The sequence below is a fragment of the Lontra canadensis genome, unplaced genomic scaffold (assembly GCF_010015895.1).
Source record: "Lontra canadensis isolate GAN:19392208 unplaced genomic scaffold, GSC_riverotter_1.0 scaffold37, whole genome shotgun sequence".
NCBI lineage: Eukaryota > Metazoa > Chordata > Mammalia > Carnivora > Mustelidae > Lontra > Lontra canadensis.
In genome coordinates, this window is record NW_022631031.1 from 4,748,435 (window position 1) to 4,764,851 (window position 16,417).

Here is a 16,417-nt window from a genome sequence, read left to right on the forward strand (position 1 = left end):
CTGCTGGTTTTCAAGGTTGCTTTGAAGCTGGGGAAAGGAGGATGGGAGTAGGCCAAGTTAAAAAACTCACAAAGTACAGACATTTTTCTTTCTTTTTTTTTTTATTTTAATTTTTATTCCTTTTTATTTTTTAAGAAGATTTTATTTATTTATTTGAGAGAGAGCAAGAAAGTGAGCATGATGGAGGGGAGGGTCAGAAGGAGAGGGAGAGAATCTCAACCCTGATCATGACCTGAGCTGAAACCAAGAGTTGGCTATTTAACCAACTGAGCCACCCAGGCACCCCCAGACATTTTTCTTGAATAAACTCTCCTCAGATTGTTACAAGTCTTATATTACCTTCTAAAGTAAAGGTTAATTTTGACAAACTTGCTAACATTTTGCTGGTTTTATTAAAGAGCAGACAAGTGGGGATCCTCAATCTGCCATTGTGGTTATCAAAGTTATTTTTTAAGTCAGAGCAACAAAAAGTAGAGTTCAGACAAAAAATAGAGTTAAGATCATGGACTCTGGAATAAGACAGAACTAGAGGCACATGAATTAGACATGTTCCTGAACTTCTATAAGTCTTTTTTTGCATATCTGTACAACTGAGTTAATGATATACATTCAATTAAACCAACACCTTTCGATCTGTCATCGTGACAGATTTTCTCTTAGTAGATCAATTATAGAAAAAGAAAAATAAAGATAAAGGAATAACACTGCAAACCCTTGAGCGTGGCATGTCACTGTAAAATTTGATGTCCTTCGAAATGTCTCCTCTGCAGTTTCCAGTCTCCTGTTTCTTAAGCTATGTGTAAGAAGGCACAGGCATGGCATTTTCTTGTTTAGCCTTCTAGAGTTTCTGTCCAATGGCTAAGCTTGCCTATGTATATGCTGTGTGGAAGATATTCCTCTGGGCTCTGCAGGAGCTATGTCAGTGAACCTAATATTGGATGATCTGCACATTTTCCCTTTTGATGTAGTAGTACCACATAGGATTTTCAAGTATATGCCCCTCAGACTGGGGATACTGTTTAAAAAGTGCTTTCCCTGAGTTTGGAGAATCTCTGTTAGTCTTGAGAAAGCCAAAATGGGGATTGGTACTCCAGGTCAAATCTCTTTTTCATATTCTTCATTTTCAGAATCACAGACATACCTGAATACTGAATACTCCAGGGATGCATGAAATGGCACAGTCTTTTGCTTTTGGTATCAATCAGAGCTGCAGAACCACTAGGAAACCTGTATCTATATCTTTGTCTATTTACCCATATCTTCATTTACATCTGTATCTACATCTACATATATATCTATTTATATCTTCAGCTGTGTCTCTATCTAATTACATACCTCTATAATTACAAGGATTTTTTGTTACAGAGTTTGACATTATCCAGTTGTAGGAGCTGATTAATTAGTCTCTGTTAAGGCTATTGTCTTCGAGTCTGCTCCTGGGAATTAAAGTTCAAGCAATCCAGAAGGAATGTCAGATGTAAAAGAGGGAAGACCAAGAACAAGCTGGAACCCACGAGAATGAACTGAAATCTGTATCAGTTCTCATTACCATTATCCTTGATGGTGTGGCTATATTGCAGAAGTTGGGGCCCTTCATCATAGAGCTAAACACCTACTTGACCCTGAAGTTGGTGAAGCTGGAAGAAGATCTTGGTGAAGGTGGAACACTTGAAGGCTTGGTCACCACTTCTTACCAGTGAAGTAAGCCACTGGACACATGATAACTACAGAAAAGAGGTAGCCTATTATATATAAGGCAATATATGTTGTAACAGAAAAATTGCACAGAACACTTGTTAAAAATGGAAGAACCTATTTTATTTGAGCTACTGAGGTAGAGAAAAGAGAGACTTCAGTCTAGAACTGAGCCTAACCCCAAATATAGCAAAGACAGCTAGGCAGAGTGAGGGGGTCAGCGGATGGAAAATTACTAAGAGTAACTTGATTAGATATCAAGGGTGTGGGCATTCTTGTTGAACAGTCCAGGGATGCAGCTTAGTTGAGAAGAGGCTTGACTAAAGAGTGGGGCTTGACTAAAGTTTGGTCAAGGAAGCATTCCTTGTCAATATGAACTATCAAAATAACTGCTGCTGCACTTGAGTACTTCAAATCTCACACAAGAATCCTCCTTATGGTCCGTTCTAGCTGAGAGTGGCAAATGTAGTTCAGCTTAGTCAAAGTGACACACCACAAAGCTACCACACTTTTATTTGGAAGCCATGATTCTTCCTCTGGCCTTATTTTCCTGCTGTGAAATTCAGAGCATGGGTAATGGATTCCCTCACTATCTCTCCTGAAAGCAGCAGGTAGGTGGGAGATGGATGGGCAGGACATTGGCTAACTCTGCCTCTTATTCTTACTTTTTTTTTTTTTTAATGAGTTAAATTATATTTTACTCTTTTAAAAAACATTTTATTATGACAAAAACAATTAACATGAGCTCCATTCCCTTAAAAAATTTTTCAGCTTGCATTATTATAAACATAGGTATGCTTTGGTACAGCAGATCTCTAGAGTTTATTCATTTTATTTAGCTTAAATGTTATGACTGTTGAGTAATGACTCCTCATTTTCCTCTCAGCCCCTGATAACCACCATTCCAGTCCTTGATTTTATAAATCTGACTATTTTAGATTTCTCATAGAAGTGAAATCATATAGTATTTGTCTCTCTGTGTCTGGTTTACTTCTCATACTTTGTTTCTATCTTCTTAAGGTGAGCTTTCTGGTCTCCTTCCCTCACTCCCAGGTCTTTGTTTCCTGGGATGGGATGAGAGGCACCGTTTCATTTGGGAGAGGACCTGATCATGTTTATGGAGATCTATACAATATTTTCAGTGGATTTTCTTGGATGCAGTCTACCAGGAAATAGCCATAACCAGAATGAAAACAGAAGCAATTTTGGTTTTCATTCATTCTTAAAGGATAACTTGAAAATAATTTACTCCTGAAACTGGTGGTGTGTCCCAAGCTTATAAGGTTTTGGAGATCCTCAGAGCAAAGCTTTGCATTATAAAATCAATGTATATAAGAGCTACTAAGGCCGAGGCCTTGCTCAGATGTTCAGAAACTTCCTTCCCCCTGTCTGTGGGGTCAGGCTTTCTCCTGTACTTCAGGTTCACATCTTTCTGCATGTAATCCAGGCTATCAGAATGATGGCAGGTTAAGGGACAGTCTTATGTTGCAAGGAATTTCACTCTCCCACCTTTTTAATTGGTTTCCACAAGCCTGAAGAAGGGTGAATACTTTGTATCTTAAGAGCTTGACGATAAAAAATGGGAGGAAGAAGTAGTTTAAGTAAGAGGAAAGTAAGTGAGTTGATTCATCGGTGTTTATGGGAGGAAGTTAATAGACTCTCTCCAAAGTTGAGATATTTGTGAATTTAAAAAAAGACTTTTCATATTATTCAGAGTTATGAAGGCAACTACCAAGAAGAACTAATACCATACATAAATGGTTTGTTCCCAGAGAAAAGAACTAGAATGTGTTTGGGAAAGAGTGAAATAGAGTAAGAAACTCCTGTTTTGTTGTAATACGCTGTTTTTTGAAATTCCTTTTTTCCATCTGAATGTATTAATTTTGATAATAATTAGAAACAAGTTAAACTGAATCCTTCCAATCAACTTTACACTATTTTACTTGGATGCATCACATATATTTTGTTAACAATTGAAAATAGGCTGTATTTAATAATATGGAGCAAAAAAGAACAACACTTTTATTTCATGAACATCCTTTTCAGCAATATAGGCAGAAAAATTTAGAAATTATGATTTATATATTTTTAAAATATTTTAATTACAGTGGATAAAGGGAAGAAGATACGACTCTAGAGAATGATTGGATATTGCGGGAGCACAAGTTTTTTATTCATTAATATCATTGGTACAGGACTTTTTGTGACCCCCCGCAAAGGGGCACTGAAGTACTCTTGCATAAATGTGGAGTTTTCTTTGTGTATTTAGGCTGCCTGTGCCCTGTTTTCCATGATGACCACTTTCTGCTCAGCAGGGATGGGTATAACCTTCCCACGCAGAGGAGCTCAGTATTTTCTCAAAAGATGTTCTGACAACTTGATCTCTCTCCTGAATCTCTGGACAGCTTTGTTTCTGGGGCCAGGGTTAGGTCCAGCCTACTCCTCACTGACTATAGCATTGAGCTTTTTTATCCTAGCTGCTCTGCTCTAAAGCTACCAAAGAAATGTCTGGCACTAGCCATGTTGTGGACTATGGGAGTTCTGAATTGTTGAAGTGTGAAAGAGGTGATTTGGCTTCAGACAGACAGCCTAGTGCTGAAAATGGCCCTATTCGGTCTTATTTCCTTACGCAGAGTGGTACTGCTGATGAAAGGAAGGAAGAATAAAAATATATTATATGTTTATAAAAAATAAAATTAAAAAAAAAAGAAAGGAAGGAAGAGAATGTAGAAAGCTTTCAGAACTCTTTCGATACTGCGTTTCCAGAAGCTTTCCAGTTTATAGATGCTGTTTTCCAAAGATATTTTGCATTTTCAGGCAGAGGGTATTTTACATTTATAGCAGGTAATTACCAATTCATTGAGAAAGAAAATCTCAAGTCATGACTTACTGCATGCAATGTGAAATGTACATCTTTTTAAAATATATTTTGAATTTTATTTTAAATACATGATGATTCAGTGTTTATTTTTCTTTCTTACTTTCTAAATTGAGTCAGAATATGGCAGTCTCGCACTTATCACCCAATCTTAATGTTTTCCCCCATTCATTCAAAAATGCTTGTTTTATTGAACAACTTCTTTTTTTCAGCTTTCTTTTCTGGGCCCACATTTATGGGATCTCCATGTTAATCTAGTTTCCTTTCTGTTAATGGATGAATTCTGGGGTTGTGGACATGTTCCTCAGGAGTGATCCAATGCCAGACTTTGTTTGTGTTGTGAGTGGGTGTGACACACTTATGCTCTGAAGTACTTTTAAAGAGAAGAGAAACATAAATATAATTGCTCAGAGGCTGGATTTAGCACTCTTCCCTTCAATGTCAAGACAAAAGATTTCTCTCTTCATTTTTGAGATCAGTCTCTTCCTTTGAACCCTCTTCTTTTCCTCTCACCTCCTCAGGGAAATTCCCTATTTATTTCATTTTTTTCAACTTCAACCTTTTTACCAGTTCTTTTCCTTGACATTCAACATGAAGTAGGTTCTAGTCTTAAGCACATATTTCTTTTAATCATAAGACCCTCTGAGTCACTGATGTGTCCCTTATGTATTAAATAATTTGGTAAGCAAATATTTTTTAAACACTGGGTATTTTTGAAACCCTGTAGTAGTTCCTTAAGGTGAGTAAGATATATTCTTTACCCTAAAGAGGCTAGTAGTCTAATGGAAAAGGCAATATCTAAATTTTCATCTGACCTCTGCCACTTAATGAGCTGTGGCAAGTTTCGTCACCTCTCTGGACTTACTTTTTTTTTTCCTCCTTCATGTAAAAAACGGTCATTATGATTTAAAATCAGTATAATTCTGTGCTTATAAACAATGGCATGATAGAATTTAGTAAGTGGTAATAAGAGAACCATGTGATTACAGTGAGAATTCAGTAGATGGTAAGAACACCTTTGTTGTGTTATCAAAAGGTGGCAACTTTCATTGAGCTCAAAAAATTCCAGGAGCAGGAGCCTGGGTGGCTCAGTTGGTTAAGCATCTGTCTTCTGCTCAAGTCAAGATTCCAGGGTCCTGGGCTCCAGCCTCGGCATCGGGCTCCCTGCTCAGCTGGCGGAGAGACAGCTTCTCCCTCTGCCTGATGCTCCCCCTCCATGTGCTCTCTCTCTTTGTTGAATAAATAAAGACAATATTAAACAAAAAAAATTCCAGCAGTAAAATACTAGGAGTGAAGCCTGTGGAGACCAGAAATACTGCAGGACACAATGTGTAACCTTGGGTGGTTGCAAAATGGTTTCCATCTGATGAGTTGGTTTGTAGATAGGATTATTAAGGCAAGTATATAGAAAGAAGTAGAATAAAGTGGCATAGGGTTGGAGACTGGAGAAGGCAACTTTAAGGGGGTAGGTGGAGAAAGCAGATGCAATGAAGAAACCAGAGGAGGTTGAGAGAATTATGAAAGAAAATCACTCTATGTTCCAAAAAAGAGGGTATGATCAACCTGGTGAAGGGCTTGAGAAGTTGAGGAGTGTGAGGACCGAGTAGAAGATGTTTCACTGAGTAAGAAGTCACTGGTGAACTCTGGACAGAAGAAGAAAGTCTGCATTGAGTTAAACAGTGAAATACTGCGATAAGAATGCTGTGAGATGAGATTACTTTTCTAAGCAGTTGGTGATTAAATGTACCACTGCAATTTGAGAGGCTAGCGTAATTAGCTTGACTTTCCCTCTCTCTCTCTCTCTCTCACTTCGTCACTCTCTCTTACAAGGCTAGAAGAGATGTCTTTGGCTTCTGTTTTATTCATCTTGTTCCATTGCCAGAGATGTTTCACTGCTAGATAATTCTTCTCTGCTGAAAACAGATTCACAAAATTTACTAACCGTTCAACTATTGTAGAACTCTTTACAAGTGGCTGGCAGTAAACAAAAGCAGGAGGGATTTCAGTATTTCAGGATTGTTAATTTACTTAATAAGCTTTAAGTACAGTGAAGTTTCAAGTAATGCTTTTAACTGTAAAATGGTGATATGTAGGCGGCTGACTTGGCGTCTTGTAGGAACATCTATCTTCTAAGTTCAAGACCAAGGATATTCACTGTCTGGCTATTATAAACTTGAATTATGTTATATTACATTATATTACATTCCTTACTCTCTGTAAATCTAATACATAATAAGAAAGAGTAAAAAGCCCAGAGGAAAATGTAGTTAATCCTAAAAGTTGCTTTTTCCTTGTTCAAAACCTTTGACTAATAACCATAGTCATTAATAACTTATTAAGTGCTAGACGTTTGATTGGAATTTTATTGTCATATTTTCTGTTCTCCCCATATACTGGTAAAGAAATTGAAACCTTAATAGTCAATAAATTGTCCAGAAGCCCACTAGTAAATGCTTCAGACATCATTTAGCTGAGAACACTGAAATTTCTTACTCTTTAAGTGCTCAATCAGCTCATATTAGTGTACACCATGGGTAGTGCATTCTACCCGTGGGCAGATGCAGATAAAACAGATTTGACATATGTCAAAGCACAGATATTTATTGGTCAGGGGGATTAGTCTTTAAGTAACAGAAACCCACACACATTGGCTTAAACCATAAAAGTACTTGCTGGAAGAATAATGTATTTCAAGGAACACCTGAGCAACTAATCTTCAGGAGCAACAGGAGTTAGGGAAGCTCTATGACATAAAAACTAGATTTATCAGCCACCTTTCTTTTTTGCTATGTTATGTTGCTTTTTTCCTCTCTCTTGGTGTTATTGGCATTTGGTTCAAATTCTTAAGAGGAATCTTCTTGTATACTGGCAGTGACTGGCTTTCAGTGAGACAGAGGTCTACACAGTTCTATTACCAGTAGCCAGGGCACAGGGTCACGTGATATACACATGATTATAATGTTCAATTCTTTATGTCAGGGATAATTTTTACAGAATGGCAAAATTGGGGAAAACGGAGTGACAAATGGGACAATATTTGAGAATAAAACTATCTTAGAAAATCAATTACCTATGATGCTAAATCATGACCTCTTTTCTTTTTTGCACTTAATAGTGACATTAAGGGAAGGCAAAGAACCTACAGGAGAAGAGAATTTATGACTGATTCTTTTACTCTTTTCATATATGCTATGAAAATGTATGCTATGATGGTTTTTGCTAGCCAAGGGGAGCTTCCTCTCCTATGTTCCCAGGAGAAGGTACGATGTTGTTGCGATCTGAAGGAACAGTAAGTGTCAGCTCAGCAACTAGGAAAGCAAAGAACATTCCATATGGGTATAGGGGCCATGACATTTTTAAGAAACTGAAGACAAGCCCGTGGGCCTATGACACAGATAGATCATCAAATTATTATGTAATATTTTCTCAAAGACCTTTATCTCTTTTAATATTTACCACATGTTTACCATAGGGATATTTACCACAGTCACTATTATCATTTTTATTTATGTGATCATTTAATCCATGCATCTGTCTTCTTGAGGTTAAGCTTCCTCTTTGTTTTGCTCACTATCATATTCTACTTCCCAGACTAAATGCTTTCTACCAAACAGCTGAGGCTGAAGACACAGGTAGGCCCCAAACCATACAGGGTTCTATGGGATCAGTTTTGATTTTCATTCTTGTGACTTTCTTCAGAAATGTTACCATCTCTAAGGAAAATGAAGAAAATTTCCCCCTTTTCCGCACTTATCACCGAACTTAGAAAGGCAATAGCTGTGTAGTAGTTCACTAATATGTTTGTGTGTATGTGTTTTAGTAAGTGTGGTGGTGGCCTGGGTGCATTGGAGGAATCCAGCCCAATAATTAATGCATAAAGCAGTTTTAAAGATAAACTCAAGAAATAATTTTGCTCTTTTATGTGTTATAGGGGAGCTGAAGAACCCAGAGAGACAATTCCAAGATGCATATTAACTGCGTTACTTCTGGTGACTATCATTTATCTACTAGTTAGTATTTCCTACCTGACTATTCTGACACCCAGAGAAATTCTCTCTTCAGGTTTGTATACAAGTGACTGAAGCAATAAATAATAGTAAAGACCATTTGGGTCATCAGTATCCCTTCACCAGTCAGACTGCTGTTTGTTCTTCATTATTTCATATACAGAATCAACTTGTAATTTTCAAAAAATAACAAAGGGGCCAAAGAGTATGATTTGGCTTAGGAAAGAGTTTTATAGTTAAGCATGATAATATGGAAAACCGTATTTCTGGTGATACGGAAAAAATACATATATATAATGTTGACATATGATGCAGACTAGGTTCAAAATATTTGTATTCCTTTCATGATCTTTCCTCACCAGAGTGATACTCTGTAACCAGTGCTTGGTCTATTCAAACTTTTACCATGTTGATTTTCTAAATGTTCTACGTGACATAAAGAATGATAAACTGGAAATGTGGGCTATTAGCAGTTAAAAGAGTAGATGTTAATGGTAAATTGATGGCTATAATTAATAGTATTAATATGTAATATAATGTTTCTTATAAATGACTCTAAAATTTATGGTGGCAAAGGGGCCCTGGATATAATGGAAATATGAAATAAACTTCTGAGATAAACTAGCATCCAGTACCATTAGGACTAATCTCTTTTGAGTAGCTATTACTGTTTTGGTAAATCTTTGAGGCACTGGGGGTAAATCTAAGAGAGGTTTAATATAAGAGTCCTAACACACTTTGCCTCCATTCTTGTGTTACTGGCTGAGCAAGAAGCTGCCATATCCATGGTATCAGTGTTGATTCACATGGTCTAGTGCACTTAGGGAACCATAAACTAGAAATGACCAAGATTCTGAGCATTTGTGGAACAAACCAAATGCTAAATTGCATCAGAGCAAGTAGTGATTTATTAACTACTTTGATTATGTAAAGAATAAATGAACAAAATTAATTATGGGTGTGGTCAGGACTGCTGATCAGCTGATCCTGACGTTATGGTTCATTGAATTTGGCATCTGTTATGACTGCCAGTTCTCTGGTCATATTGGTTGTTAAAAACTATGGTTATCTCATCTGGTGTGTCCTAACAGTTGCAGCAATTTTTTGGGTGGTGCAATTGTTCCATACGTGTAGAAGACCCATGAAGTATTTTGACCATAATGCTTGTGATTAGTTTTTTTTTAAAATATTTTATTTATTTTTTTGACAGACAGAGATGACAAGTAGGCAGAGAGGCAGGCAGAGAGAGAGCGGGAAGCAGGCTCCCTGCTGAGCAGAGAGCCTGATGCTGGACTCGATCCCAGGATTCTGGGATCATGACCTGAGCCGAAGGCAGAGGCTTTAACACACTGAGCCACCCAGGTGCCCGTGATTCGGTTTTTAATGCTTACTCTTCTAGGCATATAATCCTTAGACCATGGTTAGATTCTGAAATAATTTTCTTGGATTCAAACATACATCTTTTATTGTATTAGGAATTTAAATTAAGAAAATAATGAGAGTGGGGGCTGGGGTGGTTCAGTTGGTTGAGTGTTTGCCTTGACTCAGGTCATGATCCCACAGTCCCAGGAGTTCCTACAGGTGGGAAATACAAGAGGCAAGTACTGCTGTGTGGTCACAAGTGATAGCATTTCCTGTCCTGAAACATCAACTCAATTTGGTCATCAACAAATTCCATCCTTTCTACTTTACTTACTTTAAATTTACTTTCAGTCTGCATGAGGAGATTTGCTTGTTTTGTTTTGTTTGTTTTTATTTTAATTTTTTTGTTTTCTTTACAAGAGAACCCTTGAATTACAGAAGAGGAAATAAGCAAAAACTTGGCAACATCAGGATGTTATTGGAGAAAGGTGACCTCGATCCTCTGATCATCAGAATAGTCCTGGTGGACTAGGCATCATGTTAAAAGCTTTCCTTGCATTATCACATTTACTGCTCTCCATAACACAAAAGGTGGATACTACTCTTATCCCCATTTTATAGATGCGGAAACTGGTTTAGAAAAGTTGTTACTTTCCCATAGCATGAAGTAGAGCCAAGACTGAAATCTAGGCAGTTTCTTTAGAGTGTTTGCCTTTTAGCCCCTACAAACAAACATAAGAAATATATAATATAAGAAATTGAAGAAAGAACACAGTGGAGGGCCACCTGGGTGACTCAGTCGGTTAAGTGTCTGACTCTTAGTTACAGCTCTGGTCATGTGAGATGGAGCACTGCATCAGGCTCTACACTCAGCTGGGTGTCTGGTTGGATTCTCTCTCTCTCCCTCCCCCTCTGCCTCTTCCCCTGCTTGCTCTCTTTCTCTCTCTCTCTCTCTCTCTCTCTCAAATAAGTAAATAAAATCTTAAAAAAAAAAAAAGAACATAGGGGAAAAAAGCAACCATCAACGTTGGTTGACTTAAAACCATCTTTCCTTTCTAGTCCTCACTTCTACTTCTTCCATCCAGCCATCCCCTAACTTTGAATGTTTGAGTATCAGTTATTGAGAAGCAACTAAATTTTAAGTATCTTATTAGGTATTCTGGGTGCAGAAAGGAATAAGATGTGGCTCCTGGCTTTAGGCAGGGTATAATCTATTTGGACAGTCAGATGAACCAAAAATCATAACATGATTATTGCCATGTGGTGACCTCCAGAAGGTGTTCAGAAAATACATGGGGAAGGAGGAATCATCTTGTTATTTTTCCTCTGATCCTCAGTTTCTTCAGATCTAAAAATGGTAATAAATAATGCTTACCTCCTAGGAATGTGGAATGTATTAAACAAGCTAAAACGTGCAAACAATCCAGAGTCTCACATTGATAGTTATTATGATTTATATAATTATTTGATACACATTTGGATCAAAAAGAATGGCAAGGGCAACCATAAGTAAAAGTAGTTAATGTTTGTCATGAATCCCATATGAATGCTCTTTTCTTTCCCTTCAGTTATTTGATCATTGATATTGAGCTGTGAGATGACAAATTATCTTTCTCAGAGGTGTTTTACAAATTAAGAGGGGATTATTATTATTATTCTTTTTAATATAAGCTCTACACTCAACATGGAGCTTGAACTTACAACCCCAAGACCAAGGGTCTCATGCTCTACTGACTGAGCCAGCCAGGTGCCCCAAGAGGAAATTCTTAATAAGTTCCCAAGGGAATGACCTTCTAATCAAAGGGTTTCATAAATATGAATATAGCTATATTTGGGGTTATAGACTCAAATCTACTTATTAAAGATGTATCAAAAGTGACTGCCTATTGAAATTTCTCCCTAGGTTGTGTAGTGTTTGGTGCAGGACACTTATCAATCCTAGGGCAGAGCAGGTAAGAACAGGGCTTCAATTTTTTGGCTAAAACAAAAACAAAAGCAAAAATCCACCCAAAATAGGGAGAATTGCCTTGGCCAAAGTTTTTTGTTTTTTTTTTTTTAATTTTTTACATAGACTGAGCCTATAAAGTTATAATATTTACCTGTCAATATCTGCCTGAATAACAGAGGGTTTGAGGATGTTCTGTGTTTTTGACATGAATTTCCTACAGCCTAGATATTTCCCCAGGAAAATTATAACTTTCTTGGAGCCCTAGGAACTCCATCTTAAGGAATTCATTCCATCTAGATCAGAAGATGGTTCTCTTACGACCAAGTGATCATGACTATTTCCACTCATGAACAGTCAAAACACTTAGATGTTCAAACCTTCAACCAATAATACCCTGAAAATGAAAGTCTTCAACATTCTACTAAGCCAGATTTATCTACACTCAGATAATTTAACCATTTTCTATCACTAGTTTTTATCTTATTTTTGTTTGTATAAGTATGCAGATACATTATATGGGTTTTCATATCTTATTGTTTGAATTTTGCCTTTTTTTCAGGTGTCTTTTCCATTACCATTGATAACAATCACCATCAGCCTATGTTTGGCTTTGATCCCTTTGGTGAAGTCTCCACATACACATTATATCTATGTGTGTTTCTTTGTTCTCAGCCTCAATTTAAAATATATTAAAGGTATGTAAAACTTCTGTTTTATATATTTTACATATTATATATATAATATATATTTTAAATTGAGGCTGATTTGGGTTGAGAAGATGACATGCTATTTATAATTGCAGTTTAATATTTGCACCCCTGATGTGTCTGAAGAACAGATATCAGAAGTAGAAACTGTTAAAGAAAATAGTCTTTTAAACATGCCAAGTTAAATAAAAAAAAAAATCAAGCACATGATAGAACATTAATGATGAAATACCCATGGTAACTTTCTTTCTTCAAAGAAATAGTGTATAAAGAGGTGCCTTTGATAATACCTAGCTTTAAAAACCATGCAGAAATCGTTGTATAACTAAAGCTCTGTTTTGGTTTGCATTGGTTGATACTTTGGTATTTTTCCCTCTTCCATTTTCTTTTTTCTACACCCCAACCTTTTACTACTGAATTTGTGGTGACTTTGTGATAAAATTTAGCAATTAAAATAAAAAAGCAATCTCTTCATCATACTTGAGTCCTTCTATTGGTGCTGATTTGAAGATTAAAAAAAATAACACCATTTGTTTTATCAGCTGCTCCCTACTAGTAGTATTTTTTTCAACCTAAAAGCTATTTTGAAGCATGGGTTTTAGGTTATTTTCCTTCATATTCCTTCCTCTGAATACCGAGGAGCCTTAGACGAACAAGTTTACTATGTCTTCAACAGCAACCCTGAAATCGTGACCTGAGCTAAAACCAAGGGTCAGAAGCTTAACCAACTGTGCCACCCTTCCAAAGTTTTTCTTAATAAGAAGCTGAATTTCTCCTATCAAGTGAAATCCCCTTTCACATTATATCTTTTTAAGTATTTGGTGATAGCTATCTCATAGATCTGAGTCTTCCCTTCTCCAGATTTATACACACCCCCCCACAGCCAGTACTCAAGAATTCCTGCTTTTGAAAGCCTTGATTCCTTCACTTCTCCCAGATAGGATCTTTTTATGTTAAGAAATCCTTAATTTTTTATGTTGTAAACAATGTAGACTTCCTAAATATGGTCTGATTATGGCAGGGTAGAACACAGCTATCATGTCCTTGTTCTAGATGTTAGAGTTTTGTTCGCAGTTTTGGCACCAAAGTCTTTCCTATAAATTATGGCTTGGGACATACCTGCTCTAAGACTGTGTGGGATAGATACCCCTGTGCAAGTCTGTCAGGTCAATAAAAATTCTCAGGGAAACTTTTGTTTCACAACAGGTGACAAGAAATTGGTTGATGATAGCAAAAGCCAGGGTTTAAAGATTTGTCTTTCAAGGAAAATAGTAGCAGGAATTTTATATAGTTTATATATATACTATATATGTTATATAAACATTATATATATATATGTTTATATATAGAAAATAAGGCCTTCTAGAATGTTTGTATAGCAAACCTTCTGCTTTCCAATTCCTTTTGTACCACTCCTGACCATGAGTGCTTTACTTTCCTGTCATATTTACTTTAAGTGGAGTCTGTCTTGAAGCCACTCTGTCAAGAATTCCTTTGATGACATTAGGCAAGGGGCTTATTTGCTACACTCTGAAGGGCAGTTAATGACACTTACCCATTTGACCCAAGTGTACTGTGGGAATTAATAAGTGGTATATGACTGTACTTTGAAGTTTAAAAGTGATCTCGTCTCTATTGTGTAATTAGGGCCTTTGAGATATTAACTCTTGCTTGCATCATGAAATCGGCAAAGCATATGACATTTGAGGATTTTTCACTTCCTTTCTAGCCAGAGCAGGTTTAGAATAGCTCTAAGAGGGTGTATTAGTTTCCTAGGGTTGGTTGCCATAACAAATTATCACAAATGTGGTGGCTTAAAAAAACAGAAACTTGTTCTCTCACAATTTTGGAGCTAGAAGTCCAAAATCAAGGTGTTGGTAAGATTGGTTCTTTTTGGAGGCCCTCGGGGAGGATCTGATCCATGCCTTTCTCCTAGCTCCTAGTGGTGGCTGTATTCCTTTGGTTTCCTTGGCTTTTAGCCGCAATCCTCCAGTGTCTGCCTCTGTCTTCTCCCCTGTGTCTCTCTGTGTATCAAATCTCCTTCTCCTTTCTCTTATAAGGGCACTCACTCTAAATCCAGGACGATTTCATCTTGAGACTCTTAATTCCACAAAGACCCTTATTCCAAATTAGATCCCATTCTGACGTTCCAAGTGGGTATTTTTTAGGGGAGCTGCTATTCAAGCTACTAAGCTAGGTCTTCCTACTTATCAAATTCAATTCCCTATTTGTGTGGTAACATCTTACAGCCATAGAGGCTGATTCATGTAGGCCCCCTTATTTTTACTTCTTTCTGTGGGGGCAAATTCATCCACATGCTAGAGTTGGAACTAAAATATATAATCAGGAAGAATCTCAAACTCCATGTCAGGATGTAGTACTGTGAGCCTCCATGTTAGCAACATGTCCTGAAAGGACAGAATCAGTATTTCAAAAGAGACCATAAACTAGACTTGAAGATCAAAGCCAGGTAATCTCTAGAGCTGGATTATTATGATCCTGATGTCAGAGACCCTAGCAGACAAAGAGAGCACCCTGGGAATTCTTGACAAGCAAGAATCTTGATGTTGCTATTTATGCCACATTTTGTTGTCTAGGCTAATGATGTGGTTGTAAAGAAAATAATTGTGCTTCAGTGGCTCTGTTTATGTCTTTCCATTAGGCCTAGAAGATGGGATTCTTGGAGATGTTACCTTTTGTTCAATTTGTTTAAGTGTCAACTCTATGCCAATGGCTTAGGCATGTTGGGATATTTCCCAGCATATAGCTATGTGCTCATTTAGAAGCATGGAAAACAAACTACCTGAATATAGAGAAGTCACACAGTAAATTGTAGGGACTAAAGCTTCAGCCTTATGTTTCTGTATAAGGTACTTCCATAACTTTGAGATGAGAGAAAAAACTAAGCTTTCCTTTATTTTTACCTGGGGTGTTAAGCCTTTGAAGAGACTTTTCAATATAGAAAATACTCTCTTTTGGTTTTGGGGAAATTTTCTTGAATCATTTCATTGCTAAGTTCCTTTTTTCTATTTATGTTGTTTTCTTTTTCCAGCATTTTTATTATTTTGATGTCGGAACTCCTTGACTGGTCTTAGGATATTATCTTTTCTTTCCTATTTTTAATCTATGTTTTTGTTCCTATTCTCTGGAGATTTTTTTTCATGCTTCCCTCTTCCTTCATCCTAATTATTATATTTTTAATTTCCAAGGTTTCATTTGTATTTCTTTTTAATAACATATCGTTTTTGGCTCGTAGATTCAATATTTGCACCGGTATTTCTATTGTCCATGTTGAAGTAGAGCTTTTCTCAGATGCCTTGTATGCTTTAACTGTCTCCTTATGATTAATGAGCCAAAAAGTTGATGGGAATTCTGAATGTATGCATAAAGTCTACAAAATTAAAAACTGACTATTGTAGTTCCTCTTTATTCATAGTTTCATTTTCTGCGGTTTCAGTTACTTGCAGTCAACTGTCGTCTGGAAGCAGATGCCTCTCCTACATCTTGTCAGAAGGTCAGTAGTGGCCTGACATAAAGTCCCAATGTCTATGTCACTGACCTCTCACTTCATCTCATCACGTAGGCATTTTATCTTCTCACATCAAAAGAATGGTGTGATAATACAATAAGATACTTTAAGAAAGAGAGAAAGAGGGACCACATTCACATAACTTTTATTACAGTTTATTGTTAAAATCATTCCATTTTATTACCAGTTTCTGTTGTTAATCCCTTACTATGCCGAATTTATAGATTAAACTTTATCATACTTAGGTGTACATAGGAAAAAACAGTATATGTAGAGTTTGGTTCTATCTTC

General features: G+C 36.7%; 1 pseudogene; it reads left to right on the plus strand.

The window, feature by feature from the left end:
- The first annotated feature begins 1,075 nt into the window (after positions 1-1,075).
- Positions 1,076-16,132, plus strand: LOC116874528 (annotated as a pseudogene).
- The last annotated feature ends 285 nt before the right edge of the window (positions 16,133-16,417 follow it).